At 37.7% G+C, this 10,000-nt stretch overlaps 1 protein-coding gene and 1 long non-coding RNA gene across 2 annotated transcripts in view; both read left to right on the forward strand.

The window, feature by feature from the left end:
* Positions 1–10,000, forward strand: part of LOC137988199 (fucolectin-like) — a 73,995-nt gene that overhangs the window by 41,508 nt on the left and 22,487 nt on the right. The gene's annotated exons all lie outside the window — the stretch shown is intronic.
* LOC137988209 (uncharacterized) lies at positions 1,135–3,379 on the forward strand. Its single transcript, XR_011120754.1, has 2 exons — positions 1,135–1,529; positions 2,630–3,379. It is a non-coding gene; the product is annotated as an uncharacterized lncRNA (long non-coding RNA).

Raw genomic sequence — 10,000 nt, forward strand, 5'->3', positions numbered from 1 at the left:
TGTAGCCACATAGGCAGAGCACATTGCCCTAGGATTGCCACTTGATTTTACTCAAGATCAAAAGGTTACTTTTCGTTACTCTCTCATACTCGACATTGTATGGAATTCATTGTCTCTGTACATGTGAAAAATTCTGAAAAGCATAAAAGTAAAATACCTCTAAGTACAAAGCCAAATGGAAAACCTGCATCCAAGAGGAAACACCAGTGCTCTCAGACTGGCAAATAAACATCAAACACAGCTGCCACTGCCATGAAAACCATTGGTTTTGGGAAAGCCCTAAATAACAACTTGTTAGACAATCAAGCAGCCTGTGAGCAGAGCCTCATTTTGTCTTTTTCCTTACTGAGGATGCTTCAACTGACTACACAACAACTGTGTCAGGGAAAGACCCAAACATTATCCTGTTGGACAAGCACACTTCAACTTGCAAGACAGAAAGTGGGTCACAAAATGCTTCAAATGAAACCCTGTTGGAGATTAAGGACAACCAAGAATCAACTGATTTTATAACCCTAACCCCCTGACAACCCAAACCAAGCTACAGCTTACAACCCAAAGATTCTTTCAGATAAGGCTTCAAGAAAAACTATGCTGGGCAACCAAGATTGACAAGGCATTACACAACTAATGGGGCAGGGAAATCTGAAACTAAAATCTTCACAGACAATCATATTTTAATTATTGACAACACAACTTCTGTGTCAGGAAAAGCTCCAAACAATACCTCTTCAGACATTCAAGCTTCCAATGCAAGTTGAAATTCTACGCCAGTGCACAGTATTACAATGTTCCAGTAATAAAGGAAATATTACTAGTGAAAAGAAGAATCCATCAACTCTTTTTAACTCCTACTCGACTAGCATAAATGAAGATCATTGTTTACTCTTGCACTGTGCCACCCAAAAGAAAAAAACCCAACACCTAGATATCTACCTACAAAGGCTGCTACCATCTTGCCAACAGAATATGTGTAAATGAATTGAATTTGAAGATCTTTCAGTATTAGAAGGTACCTTAAGAGTGCAGTTTTGTATCAAGAATGTGACATGACTTGTAAGGATGATGTAGACAACTGGATGTCCACACTTGCTACATCATCTAAGTTAAAGGGCCTGTGACACGCTATTGCGCATGTGCGGCTGTTTGATTTTTGAACCGACGGTTCTTTTTTCAAAGCCAGTATCAATGACAGAAATCCTGTTTAATCGACACAGTGAGACGTGCCCATGTTGTAATAACATTTCTAAACTTCAGTCTGGTAATATACGAAGGACTTTGATGCCATATTGTGTTAGTTTTTGGGATCCGTAGATATAATTCATGTCCACGAAAGCCGGATCAGGCGAAGGGGCTCGGGTCGAAAGGTTCTTACACCTCGTAGTCGCCTTGCATCCAAACAAACAAGAAAACAAGTAATAGCAGATGGGAGAAGGCACATCGAAAGCTTTATATAGCGAAAGATGTCCATGAAAGCTGGAAGAAAATAAAGTGTATGTGCGTGGATTCCACTGACACGGCCTTCACAGGTGAGACGAAGAATGGGGTTACATAGTATTTACACTGATTATCGGTTTCCCTTTAGCACTATGATCCTTTTTCGTCAGCTTAGTGTGCGTTTTATTTTGCTATTTGAGTTTTTTATCCGTCAGTTCAGTTGCCATATCATGGAATTATGGCTTTCAGTGTAGGGACGCACAAGGAGCAAATTATTGGCTTCAGCTTTGAAACGTGGCAGGAAGCGTCTCGATTTAGCTGTTGAAGCCCACGGTAGATGAGAATTTTTGTTTGGTAAAAAAGAAGGGCTGAACTTTTTTTTTGTTCTATTTTTTTTTCTGATTAGAATAGGGTCAAGCATGACAGATCGATCTGCTCAGTTTATTTCGCATCATTTGAAAGCCAATTTACCGGTACATTCATTTGCCATTCATTGAGCTATCTTTCTGCACAGAGTACAGGTAACATTTTTGATCAAGTATTTTGAAATACACTATGCAACTAATACTCTATCAAGCAGTTGATATATTTTACAAATAATAATAATAATTAAATAATAATAAATAAACAGTAAGTTGTGTTCATTTTAGTCAAACAGAAACCACCTGGTAAAACTATTTGTGTTAGCACGGATCACTTTTGGCATACTGGTCCTTTGGAATGTGCAAACAGTATGTCTCTGATGTACACATGTCAATGAGAATTCCCTTCACGCAAGTTCTATACATCATTATCAACAATGATGACCACAGCAGTATGATGATAGTTATTAATACTGTAAATGAAGAAATATGTTGTCATGAAGTATGGGTATGTTCATTGTTGAAAACTTTAAAGGACACTGCAGGTTGGCACTAGTAGTTCAGTAACTCATGGATTGTTGTTTAGTCAATGTTTGCTATTGGTACGAACTGGCAGAACTGTTTGGCTTAACAAAAGGAATTATTGCATAGATGGTCACCTCAAATGAACAATCACAGACCCTGGGCAGTCAATCACTGTCCTGGCCTAGGTTCATCTGCTGAATGTAACACTAATGGAATATTGCATTAAACTAGTGATTACTGTTGATAGTAATTATTAATAATTTTCCTGTCTTTTCATATTTACTGGCTCATAACCTTTTTTCTAGGGAACAAGTTTACAGAGCAAGGAAAAAGTTGACTATCCTTGATTGGAATTACTGGTATCATAATGGCTTTTCATTTTCCACCACTGAGGATCATGCTGACACCATCATTGCAAGAAAATGCAACCAGAGAACAAAATCTTGGGACGTGAGAATATTAAAGGTTTCCAAAGATTGTGGATATATTTGGATGCTGATGGACAAAATTTTAAAGTCTGCATTGATGACAACGACTATTTAATCACTCGTGAAGTCTGTCTGGAACCTGATGATCCCAGAATCATTTCTTCAACAATTGTTGAAAGTGAACCTCTTCCAGCTCATGAGCTCCTGGCAAGATGCAGAAACAGATTTTCACAAATAAGCAGCTCATAGAGATTTAAATGCAAAACTTTCAGCTACTGTAAAACCAGGAAAAACATAAATGCCCTCACAATAATGTGTTGCAGTGATGAAATTACTAACAGTCGGGTATCAATGGAATGGCTCAAGTCAAGCTAATAAGCCTTGCCTTTTTGCTTCAGTTTGGGTAGTAACTTGAAGTAATAATTATATTAACTGTTTTTCTCTCCAAGTTTTGTGGGGTCATTGTGACATGTAGCACTAAGCCAGCATTGAAACCAGGACAAGATATACAGTGTATGACTTGACAGTTTTTAACCCAAGATAAGGGCTGACCATACATTACACATTGTAGCTTTGAAATCGTTGTTGGAGTTTTGTCTCATGGTAATATATTGTATAACTTTAGAATTTAGTCTCCTGGTGTGATTTCTTATTATGTGGTTTTGTACATGGCAATTTTAGTGCATATCTTTTGAAAACTGAAATAATTTAAACTACAGTAAAAAAAAAAAAAAATGTAAATACAAAAAATGGAAATTCCAATACAGTGCTATGATATTGGGAAATTGACAGTTATTGTAAAAAGTGGTGTTGAGAGTTACATGTGAATACAGATGACAGACAAGCAAAATCAAATTTAGTTATTGTTCGTATACATGTCTGCATCAAATTATTTGGAGATGTGAAAGCATTAATTATTATTCTAAGACAATTTCCATTCTTGCAAAAGTTTAAGTCAGTCTAAACCAGAAGAAATGGTGTCACAAATAAATGTAATCTAAATTGCCTTTAAAAATAGTTTTTATCCTAAACCAAAGTTTCACAACAAGACAACTAAAACAAGTCAGTTATTGGGGGTGATGGTATGCTGAAAATAATTATTAAAAGAGGGGATCCTGAGATTTCCTGATATTTTTATTTGGGAGTGGAGGTTCCCTTTAATGAAAAACCACACACTCTCACTGTGGTTTTGTGCCTGCTATTTCTTCCCAACATTTAGACAGTTCAGAAATCCATCTAAACACCTGTTGGTTAGGGGGTAGTGTCTTCTAGTACAAAGTACATGCACACAGCAGAGGGAACAACTTTCCTCTTCCTTCTTCCAAGGGCAGTCACCTTGTGTATCTAGTATGTATAAATATTGTTTTCAAACAGAGTTTTCAAAAGTGCCTTGTTTGTGAAATACAGTTGCATCCCCACATCCTTTGTTTTTGATGTGCTGGCTCACACACCTGTAGTACGGCAGTTACCTTATTTGCCCAATTCAGGAACTGGCTTTTGGTCAATAGACCAGTCTCATAAATGGCGACCACCTTTACAGTTTTTTGTATTTATGTTAATTACACCTACTTCCTTCATTTTTAATATTCTTTTAAAAGTTGCTTGTCATAGCAAGACTAGAAAGGCTTGTTAGCTAAAACAGAAGAACATTTTATTTGGCAGGCATGAAATAGATCTATACAAATGTAGGTTGTCCACTTGACTATGGTACGTCTGCAGGTCGGGTGCTGGCATCTTCATGGTCAGAGGCATTTTCATCTTGTTCCATAAGAAGACAATCAGTATAATCCATGCTTCCCACTCCCTTCTGTAGGGCCTTTATGGCCAGTTTCCATGCCATATTTATCAACTCCTAGGGAAAGAGACTATTTATTAATGTGGTACATTGCAATTCCGTGAAAGAAGTCCTGTCCTCAAAGATTATTGATTTTATGAAGTGATGATGTACATACATGGAAGTCCCCACAAAGACTTTTTGACTAGTCACAACTGGCTAGGAAGGGTTTTTTTTTTTTGGAGAAATCGTGAAACGTGATATGCTCATCAGCTGAACGGTGAAATTGACATTATACAGGTGATTTGGCAGAACAAGTTACTGCAAGTAAAGCAACCAAAATATATTAGAATGCATGGTGATTTTCTAATATGGCGTGTATTCATCACTGATTGTACATTCTGAATGTTTGATTTCTTCTGATTCTTTCCTTCCTCGCTCATCAAATGTTCTTGATTTTCCTGGGGCACATTTGCGACAGCTGTTTTTTACTAGCACTTTCTAATTGAGAAAATCGCAGTGAACTCGAATACAACCGGTTAACAGGCCTTGATAAACAACTCAGCTTGTCGGTTCGGCCTGCCGGAAACCGCAATCGCTGAGAAAAAAGAGTGATTAACATATATTATCGCCCACCTTGTTTCTGTATGGTTTCGTCGCTGTTCCACATATGCAAGTCTCTGTGTAAGATAGATATTTTTCCTACAGTTTTCCCCGGTCATCCCTGACGTTCAACTGCAGAACACTCGAGGCTACAGTATGACAAGTGAAGAATTCCATTGAAAGAAAGGCCTGGAAATTTCACAAATGGTTCACCTTTTTAGCCCGAAACAATTTCATCGAGTTTCCTTACGTTTTTCTCCTAAGGGCTCGAAGGGCTCTGCGGAAACACTGCTTGTGCTTCGCCATTTTATTTCCAAGATACATCCAACGATAAATATCTCATCTCGCGAGTGTCGTGTGAAGATTTCTATTGGTTGAAAATTGTGTGGTTGTCAATCAAGCTCACCCATGCGCTTTATCGTGACACAGTCCCTTTAAACATAAAATATAACATGGAAAGTGGTGGTCGCTCAAGAACTGGAAAGTGGGTTTCATTTACAAGATGGTATATAATTATGCCAGGGCAAACGAAAAAAGCTGACCAAAAAAAAAAACAAGAGGCTCCTAAAAAAAAATACAAGACAAAAAACAGTTACTAAGACAGGCTCATCCAATGAACACTGTGCCTGAACAACTTGTTGATGTTGAATATGACAGGGAATGAATCTTAATATGACAGGGAAAAGCCAGCAGAATAGCACTTTGTCCAACTTAACCCTTTGACACCTACACTGGCCGAAACCGCTCAGACTTAGTATTTTATTCTGTTTAACACCAGAGTATTTTATTCTGTCTAACCCCAGACGATTTTGCTTGTCAATGGAGAGACCCCAGGAGTCAATGTGTTAATAAAAATTATCTCAACAGACCAGGATCAGTGCACGCACAAAAAAACAATATAATTATTTCAGTCTGTAACATTTATCAGACACTTTGAGATTTTGTTGCTGAACCCGCACAATTAGAGCGTACAAATGTTGGCTTGCGAGAAAACTAAAACGACTCCAATTAGGTGGTGTAATCTGCACTGAATCTTCAGGACGATATTAAAATGTTTGCTTGCATGAGCAAAATAACTCCCCTCTATCAACAGCTGACAAAGATAATGAAAGAAATGAGATTGCAATGGTTTTCGTTTTAGTAAAGTACAGAACCAGACTTTCGATAAATCCAAACAAATTCAAAATGTGCACATTCAGTACCCGCCAAAAATGAAAGACCACTTTCCTTTTGTTGATGTCTCAAAGCTGGGGAAACAAAGCAAAATTTTCTCAAAAGCAGCACATCGTGGACACAAATCACAGCAAACAGAAAGGCAACAAGATAGCCACCACTACAATCCATGCACTAGCACCCAAGCCTCCGCAAAGTCTTGATCACATGACAATTCAGACTCATATACCGACAAATACTGTGGATGACAACTTAGTGTGAGCAAAGCCCACACAATAACCCAGTGTATTTCACGTGCACACATCACCCTGCTGGTGCTCTGCCACTACAAATGTAGGTGTGTGGATTATATCTAGGCAATCACAGCATGTCATAAGGTAATGCCTTGAAACAGTACAAAATATGTTACCTCCACATGCCTTTGGGGGCAGAGAACCAAAAACAGGTTCATATATTTTTATGACTGATGATGACTCTGGACAAAGGGGGGCTCTCTTAGACACCTGGAAAGAAGTAATAATATTGCTCAGTACTTTCCACTTCCTGCAAACTATCTGGCGTTAGCTATATAACTCCAGCAACAACATAAATAGAGATGATCATCGACAACTGATGGGTCATTTTCAAAAACTTGTAAGAACTCCTCCAAGTATCAACTGATTTGGTGACTGCAAAATATCCCAATTGTTACCAAGAGTATGAAAAAAGGTCTTTAAAAGGGCAGCAAGAGTGGGCTCTTTGCCATTGCAAAAATCTAATCACCAGAGGAAATAACTCTTACAATTACATGTACACTGAATCCATGATCAACATAATTATTTAAGAGTGTGGTTTTACAACGAAAGGGGGCCTACAATTTCATTGAACTCTTCAAGTTTATCACAGAAGACCTTCAAATGTATTTTCGAAGAAAATTGTTTGCCCTTGGATTTGGAAAATCTTTATCTTCCTCCCGAGTGTTTTGGTGCAACAGCTTCTACAGTCCAGCTTCATACTATCAAACAAACTACTTCTGACTGTTGTAAATCCTCCTCTTCACTCTCAATGTCACTATCATCCAAATCCTTGTTGTAAAGTCGAGGAAGTGAAGAGCTTCACCAAGTTGATCGCTGCATGAAGAGAAGACCACTACAAGTAATTAACCAACTTTGTTTGAAGCAGAACTGCTTAAGAAGTAAGCTATGAGGTAGATTGCAGAAGTGGAATATGTAGCTGCCCTATGGGAAGCAAAATTATGGCAATCCCTGTGCTCATCAAGCTGCAGTGGCACTAAATAAAATAATCATTATGGTATTGCCGGTATCAACTTTATTCCTCAGAGACCAGAAGAAAGATTCAGCCTTGCAAACTTGCCATTGAAAATCACAAAGAACTTCAATTATAAAAAATTGTTTATCTCTGTCAAAAGCTTCCTCCTAAAATGGAAATGGCCAGGAGTGACCAGTGTGCCCCTATAGATGTCAATTCTCTTTGTGTAAAACGCCAGACGAGGCACAATGTAGCATTCACTCACCTGAAAAGGACTCCAAGATTGATGATAAGTTTGAATTAGAGAACATAATTATTAATAAGACTTCACTGACAAGTAAGCGATGACATCGAACTGAAGCTTAGAAAAACTGATGAGAATTTTCGGGCATGCTATATGAAATATTTGGAAATTTACAGAAACATTTCAAATTAAGAGGACAAGCATCAGTCGCAGCCCGTGCAACAGCTTTTGTGAACTTTGGAAAAGATCACAATAGGCTACATGTAATACTCTGCCCATTCTACAAAACAGCAGGGCCAAAATTAAAGTACATGTACAACCAACTTCAATATCAAGATGCAAGTCAAAGATAAAATCATCATCAGTACAAACAGCCATCTTTGAAACCAAGAGTGGTGGACATTAGAGAATAATGAAAATATGGAAGACTTCTTCTAATAAAAAGTGCCTGCATAATCTGGCCCAAAATGTAAAGTTAGGTCTTCCAAAATGCTGGACATTGTACTCGTTAGTAATATTATCGAAAAACACATGCACATTGTATTTTTTAAACATAATAGAAACAATAGTTAAATAGGTTAAATTTAAAATGCCTGTGAGGCGAAAGTTGTTTCTGTACTTTTTGAAAGTTAAATGATTTAAATTCGGAATACTAAAGTTTGAGTTGTCTAGGATAAAAATTTTTATTACAGCTTTAATGAGTGCTGGAAGTTGGGCAAACTTTCCAGGAAAAATGGAAATATCTAAAGTGTGCGGCCAAAATATCATGTAACAAAAGATTGTAATGTAGCTTTGGGTGCAAACAGTGAGTGAAGGAAACCTCTGCACACAAAATAATGCTAGAAGCTTTTGTTACTTAATAAAAGTTGACACAGTCCCTTGGATTTACATACTTGTATTTTTAGAAAGTCAAGTCAAGTCAAGTCAATTTCTATTAATTTTAACTCACACAGAATAAATCACGTACACACAATTTGTAAAAGTTAGGATAATTTATACTGTATTAGTGTTACAACAAAATCGTGTATATAATACATATTGTAGAATAGACAGGCCTTCTGATATTACGCGATGGTGCGATTTTGCACAATCGACCTCAAATCGCATCCGATCCCACAATTCACGAAAAATCGCATAATTCACAAAAGGACGCACAAAATTCATAAAATGAAGCATAAGTCAACACGTTTCTTAGAAATTCCTGCATAAATACGCCATTTTTAAGATGATTTATCTTGGAAAAAGGCTAAAAAACCTTTGTCACCTTCGATTTCATAAACAGTCGAAGTTCAAGGCGTTATTGTTCATGTAGGGGACCTGGGTACGAGTCTCCTTCTATTGGTGCAACACGAACACGCCCTTATATACACACCACTGAAATGACACGGTTGCCTTCTCTTATAGAAGAGATTTGTGAAAAATAAGCGAAGTTGTGAGTTTTTCGGCAAAATTGTAGTTTCTTTCGTTGAAAACTGATAAAAACTTACTCATGGATAAGTTTGTTGTGAAAACGCTTGCTTTTCTTCGACGAAGAAGGAAGTTCCCACCTTCCGCCCAATCTGACAGCTCACGATCGAGCAAGAAAGTGGACGTGGACGGACGATGGACTGATGTTTTTCTCTTCGTGCAATATTAGGGCCTTTTATACGAGAAAAAATAAGCCGTGGCTTACTCTGGCCACGGTGTACAAAATACGCAAAAGGAACTATTTATACGAATATATATTCCCAGGTCAATATAAGCCGCGGCTTGAAAAAGGCGCGAACGTAGATTTTGTAGCATTTATACGGGGCGAACATTCGAGTCTTCTGTAAGCCGCGGCCAGAGAAAGCCGCGGCTTATTTTCTCTCGTATAAATGGGGGTGTAGCCCTATTGTGATTGACCATCTTCGGAAGTTCATGGTTGACGAGCACCTTGATCATTCATTTGGCATGTTAGCTGTGTCCTTTCAACTTTTAACGTGGTGCACCGGTAGTGCAGAAGCCCTCTTTTTTTTTTTTATCCCAACTAATATCCATCGAGATACATAATTACTGTTCCTTTGTGTTCAAAATGTCTTTAGGGCAGCAAAAAAGTGTTTTTCTTAACCTGAAACCTTATAAAACAAGCTTAAAATTGCTGAGAAAAAAATCGCATAATTTACATTATTTAGATCGCACAATCCGCCCTGAAAAAATCGCATAATTTGCATTTTTTAATCGCACC

This window comes from Montipora foliosa, unplaced genomic scaffold, assembly GCF_036669935.1.
Source record: "Montipora foliosa isolate CH-2021 unplaced genomic scaffold, ASM3666993v2 scaffold_411, whole genome shotgun sequence".
In the NCBI taxonomy this organism is placed as follows: domain Eukaryota; kingdom Metazoa; phylum Cnidaria; class Anthozoa; order Scleractinia; family Acroporidae; genus Montipora; species Montipora foliosa.